Source organism: Cupressus sempervirens, chromosome 6, assembly GCF_028749045.1.
Source record: "Cupressus sempervirens isolate cs-2001-9-10 chromosome 6, ASM2874904v1, whole genome shotgun sequence".
Taxonomy (NCBI): domain Eukaryota; kingdom Viridiplantae; phylum Streptophyta; class Pinopsida; order Cupressales; family Cupressaceae; genus Cupressus; species Cupressus sempervirens.
The window spans coordinates 305,609,649-305,623,498 of NC_143123.1; positions in this window are offsets into that span (position 1 = coordinate 305,609,649).

Here is a 13,850-nt window from a genome sequence, read left to right on the forward strand (position 1 = left end):
CTATCCCCAAGGGAATAGCCAAGTTGAGGTGTCAAACAAAATATTACTAATTTTTTTAGATAGGATAGTTCACAAGTTAGGAAGGGACTGGCACTTACAAATTAATCTAGCATTATGGGCCTATAGAACCACCATACAGTCTCCCACTAGGGCTATGCCCTTTGCACTAATCTATGGTTCCAAAGGTATCCTTCCACTAGAAGTTGAGATTCCCTTTCTGTGAGTCTCTATACATAAACTAATCACTAAAGAGGACCATAGGGCTATGAGAATTCACAAACTTGAAACTCTAGATGAATGTTGAAAGGAAACTTTTGACCACATGCGAGCTTATCAGAAGAGGATGTCTACCAATTGTAACAAGAAAGTCCATCCTCATGAATTCCAAGTGGGTGAGCTTGTTCATAGAGAAAACCCAAAGAATCAATAAGACATAGTACAGAAGGGTGAGTTTGAGCCTAATTGGTTGGGTCTCTACATTGTCACAACTACATTCAGATTTGGTGCCTATCAACTTTCTATGCTCGAGGGAGAACAACTCCATGAGCCTATCAACATTCTTTATCTAAAGAAGTTTTATGCCTAAGGCTCTTATTTTTAGTTTGTATATATTCTATGATCCTTTTTTTAAAAAAAACATATACAATGCTAAAAAATCCCTAAAAATAGAAACTATCCTTAAAAAAAACATAAAAATCATAAAAAGTCATTAAAAAATTGCCAAGTGGTGAAAACCTAGAAACATGTGCTACTTGAGACCCTTGCACCTATGTCTATCAGTCTTCCTTTGTGCTCATTTTCTTTGCCTCATCTAGCTTGGAATTGACTCTCACGTCTAGGGTGCACAAACTATTTTGCTTCTTAGGGTCTCCTTGTATGTTGGTGTTTCTTTAGCAACTTGTCTAATAGTATTTTTCAACACTTTCCCTTGATATCGAGCGTTTCTCAACACTTTTCAAACACCTTAGCTATAGTCTAGGATGGTATGACATTTCTCACTATCATATTCGAGTCCTAAAAGAAATGGTCATGTGACTTACCCACATGCATTTGAACATTAAACCTGCTGATATTTGATTGACTTTATTATTTTTGTGTGTTGTCTATGATGATTTATTTTTTGAGCATTCTCTCCCTAATAGTCTCTCGAGGATGTCATGGACTAGAAGACTGGGGGCATGAGGCATATTTTACTTGTTTTTTTCTTGTAGGTATAATTCATTGATCTAAAGTGTCATGAACATTCATCCTTGTCCCACTTGACATTTTGGATCTACAATATATCATCTATGTCTATTTTTGCAAGACTACACTTGGGGGTTACCTTGATTCTTATGCCTTGATACAGGTGTAATATTGCTATAATAAACTTAGGGAATCTAATTGCACTAGTCATCTTGACCTATATGTCTTTGGTACATAGGTTGGGTTTTTACATCTTATTTGATATAGATCATAGTCATATAGTCATAGTTATACTATTGATGATTGTATGACCTCTCAATATCCCTAAATGATACTCAATGATGAAAATTAGAGTCTAAATTATGGGTCCCTTGTAAATACACCTTTTTTCATACTAGTTTTCATTTTAGGGTTCATTTTAGTTTAGCTTTTTCATCTTGTACGTTGAGAGAGCTTTCTCTTCATCTTTGTAGACATGCCACGTAACTATGTTCATCTTCTTTCGCTCCCTCTTAATCATGTCTTTCACTTCTTATCAATCATATCCACTTAATGTTTCTATTCCTTTCATCACAAGGGGTTAATATCATCACCATATCTAATCTATCCAAATACCACATTTTTAAATCACAAGTCTATATCATAAACTTGAGAGCTAAAACAATCTATGAGAGAGATACATCCATGAGCATATAAACATAAACATGAGCATACATAGCAACATCACATGGAAACATAAAGAGAAGTTCTAAAATGTCCACAAAACATCCATAGCCTAAGCAAGAAAAGAGACAAGTACACAAAGCCATAAATTGAATCAAGTATCTAATGTATATAATGATGAATCAAGTACATGTACAATATGGGATCCAAATTATGGATAGATGTCTCAATATATACATCAAAAGTGTCATAAGGGCATCAAAACCTAGATCTAACCCTAGACCAATAAGTGTCTCCCTCTCTCATGAGTAGCCTATTGTAGTTGTGAAGGGGGTGCCTATGTCCTATTTAGGGGTTGCACTACTCTCTTAGATCTCCCCAATCTCTCTGAATAGAGAGGCATGCACTGTCCTGCCAGAACTACCACTATGCACACTTTGTGATACTATGCGGCCCACACTCCCTATCTCTCTAACTCCCACTAAGTCTCTACTAGATCCCCTCATAAGGCTCTCTCTTTCCTATCTGACTCTTCTTGAGCATTCACCAACTATTGGTCCCTCATTACAACTATCATGTGTAGCTATTGTACATCTAGCTCTAGAGCCTAGATCCAAGCATCTTTAGGATCCTTCCCCTCTCTATGAATTGGCTTCTTTGGCCTTTTCTCCTCTCTCGGCCACCTAATCTATCTCTCCTCCTCCTCCCCCTCTCCTCCTCATTGTCCTTTACCTCCTCCATCTCTAATAGACTGTGTGATCAAGGCTTGCTACTCGACACTTCTCTAGAGTTGCTATGCCTCTCCCTCCTTTGCACCCCCTATCTAGCCCCTCTTAGAAATTAATCAATACTAGTAAACCTCATAAATAGGTACCTATACCTCTCTTGCACATAAGTGGGATGTACTCCTACATCTCTAATATCTCAGAGGTAGTCCCACCTCTCCTATTGTAGCCCTAGTGTCTCCTCTATTGTAGCCAAATAATGCAATAAATAGAGCCATTTGAGGCTCTCATCTCCCCTAAACCTTGCATAGGTGGTCATCTTTTTTGACACCACCTACCACCACCTAAACTATCTCCCCACCTGTGTAATAAAAAATCTCTCCACAATATCTAAGTGTCGGCCAAGTAATGTCTTGTTGTAGAACATATAGCCGAGCTCATCTGTAGCCTCTCACCAAACCTCACATCTCCTGTATGGCCTCTACTCAAAAGTAGATAGCTCATTAGAGAGTCATTGGTAATAGGTCACATCCCTACTATGAGTTTGGGTTATGAAGCTTGAGTATCTATAAATATATGGATATCTCTACTCTTGGGGTTGCACTCTTAGTCAGATTACTATAATATAATCCCACACCCATATCTACACTAGCATAAGTCTACATGCCCATGTTCGCTCCTATCGATAGATGATCTCATGAAACTCATGGTACATGTCTACTAGGATCATGGTCCCCTATGCCATCCATCTTGGATGGCCCACCAGGTCCATCACCAGTCTCCCCCATCCTAATGGGAAGCCCTTCTAACTCCTATCAATGACCAAAGCTATGCTACCAAGGATCATACTATTCAAGCCACTAGGTGTTGCTCTCCATGCTCCTCCACTAACCTCTCCTAGATTAGATGCCTATCTAGGATAATGACATCTTGAAACAACTCCTACACCACAACCCTCCCCTCTATCATAGTTTGATCATAGTACACCTATGACACACAAAACTTATGTCAACACTCATGATAATGACAACAATGAAGTACAATAACAAATCTAAAACATACTCATCACACTCACTGGGTCTCTGTGACAAGTGACTCAAAAGATTTGGTACACATCCTCCAAGGTAATCTTCACCTCTCTAGTAGGCAAATGGAAGGTGTTATGCTCGCTATGCCACCTCTCTATGAGCATTGTCAGAAGACCTTGGTTTACTTAGATATGGGACATCCTTAGCAACCACCCAAACCCCATGGCTGCCAGTGCTCTCCCCTATTTAGCATTTAGAAATCACACTAATCTCAGCCTCACAACCTTGGAGGCTCTAATGATCAAACCTAGGAAAACCATCTGCACAAAAAAACCATGTAAAAACACATTAGTAACTATCAAGATATATCAAAAAAAGCTCATAAATGCTTCTCCCCTACTATGAAAGTGTAAAAAATGAATTAAATAACAAAAATACTAGAAAAAATGATTAAAAATATAGTGTGATACTTCTTCCTAAAAGCATATGATAATTTTGGTTGTTTTGTATCATGTGATACTTTACATAGTATGTGTGTGATACTTTGCACCGTCTCATGTGACTAAAGTGTGGTGCTCATATGATGGATCTTCCTATATGCACATGATATTATATTATATCAAACAATGGTTTATATAACTACCATGTGATACTTTTAAAGAAAGTATTGCACAAGATTCTATGAAAAACCCACAAAACCTAGATAAAAGAGACCAAAAATGCTCAAAAAATGACCTAAAAAGCTTGAAAAAGTGAAAACTTATCGGGGTACCATAGTTAGCAGACCAATTATGCTATTGGCTACACTTGAAATAATGTCTATTAGTTATAATGCCTACCCACACCATCACCATCTCTCTCAAATGCTCAAAGGATCTAAAAATCAAAAGAAGAAAAATGAATTGAAAATGACACTTGGACCCCTTATATAGTCTTTTGACCCAATTTTTGAACTCCTCAGAACTCTGTGAAAATTACACCCCTAGCTAATTTTGACGTCCTAGATCCATTTTTGGGATCAAAATCAAAATTTGAGTTCATCATGATGGTCAAAATTGAATTTTAAAATTCCTTCCTTCTTTTATGTAGTTAGCTAATCCTTTGAAGCCTAATCTTTGAATCTTGTTGGGGTGTCATCACTTCTTCCCCCCTTCATCATTTCTACTCTCTTCCATACTTCTTGATCACTCTAATACATTTCATTTCACTTCCATATAATCTTTCTCCTTGAGTTGACCTAGTTTTAATGCTTTGTCTTTCTTTTAACAAATTTAGTCAAACTAAGGCATTTTGTCACTTCTTAGTGATCACTTTTAGGTTTTAATTAGTTATATGTCACCATGGACCTTGCTTTATCTTGATTTGATCATATTTTTCTCATTTTTGTATTTCCTCTACCTAATTTTGATTTCAATCATGTGGGGATAGGAATATTGTATCATCATTACAAAACCGCTTGCTATGGCTATTTATTTCTCAGGATAATATGCTTAACCCTTCCATTTTCTCTTGGTCTATCTTCTTTTCTTGACATATTGGTCCTTTTCTTGATTTATAATATCATCTCTCTCCCCTAAGTCACCTAGATTATTAGCCCCCTTCTCAACATTTTTGCTCAATTATTAGACCTTTTATCTAGATCAAATCTTTAAAAATCAATTTACTATATTTTATCCTATAGTTTGACCACTATATTATAAGTTTATATTTAATTAAAAGAATATGTCTCCCTTTAATTAAATAAAAGACCCATTTCATCTCTTATCCTAAGTTGCACACATAAATTCATTTTCCTATTTTAAATAATAAAATAAGACTTTTTGTCTCCCATGGAGATGCAAAAGTCAAATCTTTCTGACTGGAGGATATAAGCTTGCACATGGATCATGCAAAAGTCAACTCCCCACCCTTGATTATATCTTCTTGTCTTATTATCTCCACCATCTGTACTTCTTTAAAAGGGAAATCTCTCTCCTCATCTTAATCCATCTTTTTTGCATTGGAGTTATGCTACAAGTTTTTCTATAGGTACTCTTAGAGCTTGTGGAGAATCTTGTGGCTTCATCTTCATCCTTGCATAGTATTGTAGCTTAGTATCATAATGCATTAGCAAGGTTTATTTTATGCATTAAAATAACACACTTAGCTTAATTAGAGGGATTGTAATACTTTCATATTTTCTAGCTTAGATTGCATTCTTTGCATCTCACATATTTTAGTTACATCTAGCATATCACTTCCATGGTAATTCTTGGACACTAGCATCCTTTCTCTTGTCTTAGAATCTCCCATTTCATGGTGTAATTGCAAGGGGTTTCATTTCTTAGGTTTAGTTGACAACACTCTTATTATCATTTGCATTCCTTTTCACTTCATGAATAGGGAGCTCTAGGTCAATATTTGAGACTCTAAATCCATGAGATCTCTCAAATAGAAGGACTTAGACAAGTGCACATTTCGCGTGTATAGTGTCCTCACTCTAACTAAAGAAATTTTTGGTTGAGAGAATATAAATTTGATGTTATACCTACACAATGATCAAAATAGCTACTCTGTACATAATTCACAAACCTCCAACAACAATGGCCTCATTGTCCAATCATGGATGCCTAGGGAACCCTTTGTAGACACCTAAATCTAATTACATCATTTATGCAATCTTATTTAATTATCTTCTAGGGAATTATTGATTAAGTATTTATTATTTAATTAATCTATGTCTTTCTTGAGTTAATTAATTAAATTAATTAACTATAGTCCAATCAATAATCAAATGACTATTGACATTATGGTCAAAGTTTGTTTATTAGTGACTTACATGTAGTCAATTGGTTAAATAGCTACCGAGCCTATCTTGCAATTTTTTATGTTAACCAAGTAATCAAGGTTCTATTGAGTTCTACAATTGGTACCAAGTTCTATAATTAGTATTCGGTTTATGCCCAGTAGTATTTACCAAGTTGATCGATGATAGTGCTAACCAAGCTTTGTAGTGTTAACCAAGTTGCATAGTGTCAACCATGGTCTCTAGTGTCTATTGAGCTTGCAATTTTAGTGATGTGAATCTAGCGTTGACTAAGTCAAGGAGTGTCAACCAAGTGATTCAGTTTGTATGCTGAGTTTCATAGTACTCATCGATTCACTAATGCTAACCGAGTTCAGACTACTTTGAAGTGATTAGTATGAACCAAACTTCTATGTCTACTAAGTGCATGATGATGCTAAGTGTTGACAATGGTTTCTGAGTATCAAAACCCCACTGATTTTGTCTTCAAAATGCAAGTGCCAACAGTTGGGCCGACTTTGTGATCTTGATTGAAACTTATGTTGTAGCCAACTCTGATGAATTATAATTTGGATTGGTATATATGTAATGTATTGTATCACATCCAAAAAATATATAGAAGAATGGAGCAGAGTGTAAAGTGAAAAGGCTACAAGCAATATAAGGGACAACAAAGATTTATCTATCATAGTAAGGTGATCATTACATTTCAAAGGAATCTTAAGTAGCCAATTAGAGTTGCAGATCAAAGATTAGCCACTGATTCATCCTAATAGGTGTATCAACTAAATCCTTTAACTGGGTAGACTCAAAAATCTTTGAAAAATCTCTTTACCGAGTGCATACTTCATTGTATGTTTTGTAAATCCATTCACAAGGTGGACCTAGCAGTCCTCATTGCTCCTAATAGGGAAAATCATTAGAAGTGTTCAATTATAAGCTTTAATCGACCAACTTTATGCTGCAGTACTAAAGCTTGTGGGTATCATCCCCACCCTAGTTTTACTTTCTATTTGGAAGGTTTTTGGGTCACCATATCTTGTGTCAATATGTAATGAATGTTTTACTGCTTCCATTCTTTCATGTATGCAATTAGATCATAATATTTTATGAAGGATTAAGTAGCGAATTAAGTTGAAGTTTTATTGGTTCCTGATTCACCCCTCCCCTCTTAGTAACCTAACCTACCTCACATTTCCAAAAATTGGTATCAAAACTTTGTGGTTCTTAGAGAAGAAGTTTAATAGCTTGAGCAAAGATCAGAGGCAATGGAGGTATACAAGCTAGATAAGGCTATTGACAATGAATAGTTGGATCTTGAATTGGCTATTGGGCATCTAAAGAAATCAAAGGAGCAACTCTCTCAATCATTGAAAAGAAGGAAAGATCTTGCAGTACAAATGAATGACAATCTCTACACTGAAGAAAGAATTGAAGATATTTGTCTTGAAAGGAACTTAGATGAAGTTGATGAGGCAATCAAAGATCTACTTGAAAATAATTCCAATCTTCAAGAAAAAGTTAGAAAGCTAACAAGAGAGCAAGAAATCTAGTTGGTAAGATTATGTGAAGTCATGGAAGAAAAAGACAAAGCCAAAAAAGAGATAGAAGGAAAGAAAAATGAAATTCAACATCTATCCCTTCAGTAGGCAGACTTCATTGATCAACTCACTAATGCAAATGAAGAAATCACAAATCTAAGATCAAAGAATGAAAGATTACAGAATGATCTAAACACTGAGAAGCAAACCAATGAAAGAATGTTAAAATCTCAAATAGACATGAATCAATTGAATGATCAAAGTCAGTACAGATAGAAAGACAAAGCAGGAATAGGATATACATAACAAGGTGAATCATCCAAGCAAGGAGCTCAAAAGAATCAAAGACCTACTTATAATCATTTTGGTAAGTTAGGTCATACATCAAACAAATGTTGGAGTATTGGTAAAGAAAAATTCAATGGAAAGTGTTATAGTTGCAATAAGTATGGTCACAAAGCAAGTGAATGCAAGGAGAAACCTAAGTTTGATGCCACTATTGTGGAGAATTTGGGCACATTAGAGAAAATTGTGTGAAATATCACATGAGGACAAGATAAACCAGTAGAAGATGTTTTATTTGTACAGATATCAAACATCTTTCCAAGAATTGTATGAACACTTGAAGGATTGAAGATGAAAAGAAGGCCAAAGCTAACAATATCAGAAAGGAGATGAGGCAGCAATGGATACCTAAATCTTTTGGGTATGCAAGTCTAAGTCATGAAGCAGATGCCACTCAAGAGTTGGGTGACTCAAGCATCTCAACTTGAATTCCCCATGGAATGACTAGAACTAAGACTATGAAGTAGACATCTTACATAAGTTCTAGCCAGCTAGAAGGAAAGATCCATATCAATATTTAAGATGAAAAGGGATTACTGAGTGGTTGTAGAAATTCAAGACCTTACTAAGCTAGGTTGGGTTGCAAGACCTTGCCAAGCAAGGTCAGGATATGCTAAAACATTGTGTGGAAACTAAGCTATGAATAACTCTACTAAGAATTAAGGTTGAATCGAGTGGAAGATAGTTTTTCATCGAATGAACATTCCAACCAAGAATTTATGGTATTTGAGAAGTGAAAATTGTTAAAAGAAAGGAAATCAAATTCATTTATCACCATGAATTTTCAAAGAGCTAGTTGCAAAGAGAAATTTCTATGCTTCCAAGCGATCTACATGTTTATTGTTGAAGATTTTTGTGTTTTCATAAACCCTACCAAGCATGACATCTTCTAGCAACAAAACCAAGAAAGGATCTAAGATGTTGGTTCAAGAAGTTGATTGGAAGGCACCAAATTTCAAATTGAGTCCAACAATTACAGAAATGCTTGACCGAATTGGAGCTCATTCTCAAATTCCACCCAAGGTACTACTCATTAATGATATTGGTTCGCATTTTTTCTATTCAATATAAGAACTTGGAACCCTAGAGATGGATGAGTCTTTGAAGATGTTATGTGTGTATGGTGTGTTAAAACTCAAGCATCAACATTTGGAGACCATGTGTTTAACACACATTCTGCATATGTCTTAAGACTTTCAAATAAAATGGATAAGGTTTATCCTTAGTCGTGTAGACAATGGGAAATTATGGTTGGAGAAGCCTTTTAAAATCACAAAGAAAATGATTCATAAAATAGCAGGGTTCCCAATGTTAAAAAAAGCCAAGACTACCAAAACCCTAAGTTGGGTAGAACTGGAAAACAAGATTCTTGCTGAGTGGGATGAAAGAGGAATGAAGATCAACAATGTGACTGATATGGAGCTAAAATTCAAATTTCATGTGATTGCTCATAAGATCTATAGCTCTAGTCATCTCAACAAAGTGTCATGTGAGGTAGTTGATCTGGCTCTCAAGGTAGTGAAGAACAACATGTCCTTTGACTGTGCTGAGTTAATGCTAAATCAATTCAACAAGAATATGGAGAGCATCATAAATTCGAAGAATAATTCATGTAAATTTAGTGCACTTTTAACTTTTTCATTCTTCTTTGTGCAAAAATTCATCCCTTCAAAAGGTTTAGTTGTATGTAGAAAAGAAGTACCAATGTTATATCAGATTAATGAATAGATAGCAAAGATGAGTGAAAACTTTGTTAGTATCATAGACAACTATTTTGATTCATTCGAATAATAGATAAAAAATACCAAACAAACTTGTAGAAGATTACAAGGATGATATTTCTTTCATGGTAGACTGTGACAAAGTATACATTTAAGCAGTCAGACCTAGAGTGGTGTGGGTTAAACCTCTAAGGTTTGAGGTTAACCTTGATGACACCAAGGATATCATTGAGGCACTATTAAATAAAATTATGGATCCCAAGGCCACATATTTTGGTACTTATGATGAAGGTAAGGTGAGGATAGAACTTGAGATTAAGCTTCCTTAAGCTATTAACAAAGGATAGAAGAGGATAGAAAAATTAAGGCAATAAAGTTATACTCTTCTATTGATTGAAGGAAAAGAAGATGACGTGGAAGAAGATGAAGTAGAAGAAACAAAGTCTGAAGAAGAAGAGCCTATAAGGAGGAAGTGTAAGGTTATCATTACTTGACCCACTAAGTCATCTACTCTAGTATTCATAAGAAGGGCATCTAGATCTAGAAAGAAATTGAAGTTAGGTGATGAGGATGCTAAGGAAGTTATTTTCAAGAAGCCTCCACCTACATTTCAAGAAAAGTTAAAGGAAATAGAAGGAGGAGCTAGAATGGAAGATTTAAAATCTCTTAGATATGAAACAAGGAGTTTAGATGAGAAAAAGCAAGTTGAAGACATGATGATGCCAAAATTGGGTAAATGGAAATACTCTCTTGATAAACTTGTACAACAAATTCTAAATGAGCTTATGCAAGCAATCAAACCAAGATGGGAAAATGCTAAGAAGATTACAAAAGTATATATGAATAGACTTTGAGGCAACTCATGGCATGTCTTAGTGAAAAAGAGGTGAAAGCTTCCATGAAGAAAAATGAAGAAAAACTCACTCTTAAATTCAACACATGTCTTGTGCTAATAAAATACATAAAATCTATGGTGAAGACAACAACTACCAAATGGAAGAGCATTTACAACCTTCATCAACCACGTGATTTTGTTGTTCATGTTAGTGATAAGAAAGATGAGCAAGATATCAAGGAATATGATGATAATTATGATGAAGATGATGTGGAAATAAAAGATGATGTAAATCTGGATGATGAGGAGCAAGAATAGGAAGCTATAGAGGAGAATCTCCTTGAGATTCAAAGTATTGAAAAAACCAACCTAGAGAAGATTACATCAGTAGTGATGGCCTCATTTCCTCACTCTCTAAGAAAAGTTTTAATTCCATCAAGCTTAGAGAAAGCTTCTGCTGAGTTGGTTATGGCAGCCACTCCAACACCATGCACCCAACCAATCTCTGCACCTACTTAGCTAAGTACCTTATTGACTAAAGTGATCAACACTTCATCTACCAAGCAGCAAGTGCCCCCACCATCATCATATTTGGCAATACAACAACAAGGTATTTCTATTATCATTGCAATATTTACTTTTGTTGATATCCCCTATATTTCTACTATTATTTCTATTCCGCATTATGTTAGTACAAGGACAATTGAGCACAAGTTTCAACTGAGTACTAAAGTTTCAAGAAAGGATAAAGGTAAAGAGAAAGACATTGATCTATATGAGGATATAGTTATCTTGAATTGGGATATCTCTACTCTAAATCTTGATCACATGAACATAATGGGTGAACTATTGCAAAAGAGAGCTAGGCAATAGAAGCTTAGAGAAGAAAAGAGCAAAGAAATCCAGGTGCTTGAAGATGTAAAGAACATACTTATGGATGCACTAAGTATTGAGGTTGATAGTACACAACCTGTTTTGGATCAATTGGTAGAAGTTGTTGAGAAATTTAATGAAGATCTGAAAGGACAAGAAAATTTACTACAAAAGGCAAAGATGAAATTTGAAAACAAACTATTGGAGTAGGTAGCACAAAAAATTGTAATAAATCAAGTAGAATTGTCTATTGTTCTAAGTTCATTGGAAACCTCTGTAAATGATGCAACTTCATTATTTAGCAAGTTGTGTGATACATCTATCTTCACCTAGGGAATCAAAGATAAATTATCTAAGATAGATGAAGACTTAAAGGTAAGTGCACATCAGTTGTCACTTGACCCAAGCTATAGTTCTACTCACTACTCAAAGATCAGATTTTTGATTAATTTACAAGCAGAATTATTAAGCGAAGAAGCCAAGATTAGGGCCCCACTTGTTGAAATCTAAGGAATGATTCTTCCAAATATGGATGCATTGTAGAAACACATTGGACATGCTAAAACTCTCATCCATGTCAATAAATTCTCCATAGTTGATCACATGATGGAGTTATCAGTATAAGTACAGATTGCATGTCATGCAAGCAAGGTGTTATAGAAAAATTGGAACAAGACAATGTCATTAATTTTTAAGGTACATTTTGACTTCTTGTCACATTTTGGTATTACCTTGTAGCATACACATTTGGTATTTATGTTAAAAAGGGGGAGAAGTATAGTGTGTGTGTGTGTGTATATATATATATATATATATATATATATATATATAAATGAGGAGAAGTATATAAAATGAATATATATGTATATGAAGAGTATTAGGGAAAAGTATAATATAAGATATAATGTATGGGGGAGTAATATAGTACTATAAATATATGTACAAATAATTAGAAAACATTCTTTTACAAAAGCAATTTTTGAAAAATCTCAAAATAGAATATGTTACCGAGTTGAAGATACATAATGAAGATAACGAATGTTTTGGACATAAAATTTTGAGAATTCAATTTTGGATTGATAAGTGTTTTTGTCACTAATGCCAAAGGGGGAGATTGTTGACATTATGGTCAAAGTTTGTTTATTAGCAACTCACACTTAGTCAATTGGTTAAACAAATACTGAGCCTATCTTGTAGTTTGTTGTGTTAATTGAGTAATCTAGGTTCTACCAAGTTCTATAGTTGCTACCAAGTTCTAGAATCAATATTCAATTCATGCCCAAAAGTATTTATTGATTTGATTAGTGTCAGTGCTAACCAAGATTCATAGTGTTAACTAACTTGCATAGTCTCAACCATGGTCTCTAGTGTTCGCCAAGCTTGCAATTTTAGTAATGTGAATCTAGTGTTGACCAAATCAAGGAGTGTCAGCCAAGTGATTCAGTTTATATGCCAAGTTTCACAGTGCTCACCAAGTCACCATTGCTGACCAAGTTCAGACTACTTTGAAGTGATTAGTATGAATTGAGCTCCTACATCTATCGAGTGCATGATAATTTCGAGTGTTGAAAATGGTTGCTGAGTATCAAAACCTCACCAAGTTTGTCTTCAAAACCTAAGTGCTAGAAGTTGGGCCAACTTTGTGTTCTTGATGGAAACTTATGCTGTAGCTGACTTTAATGAATTGTAATTTGGATTGGTATATATGTGATGTATTATATCACATCCAAAGAAGATATAGAATAATGTATGATGCAAATATAGATAGTAGAAGTGCGAAGTGAAAAGGATACAAGCAATATAAGGGACAACAAAGATTTATCTATCACAACAAGGTGATCATTAGATTTCAAAGGAATCTCAACCAACAAATTAGAGTTGCAGATCAAAGATCAGCCATTGATTCATCCTAATAGGTGTATCAACTAAATCCTTTAACTAGGTAGACTTAACAGTCTTTAACAAATCTCTTTACCAAGTGCATCTTTCATTGTATATTTTGTAAATCCTTTCACAAAGTGGGTCTAATAGTCCTTGTTGCTCCTAATAGGGCAGATTATTAGAAGTGATCAATTGTAAGCCTTAACTAATCAACTTTATACTACAATACTAAAGCTTGTGGGTATCATCCCCACCCCAATTTTACTTT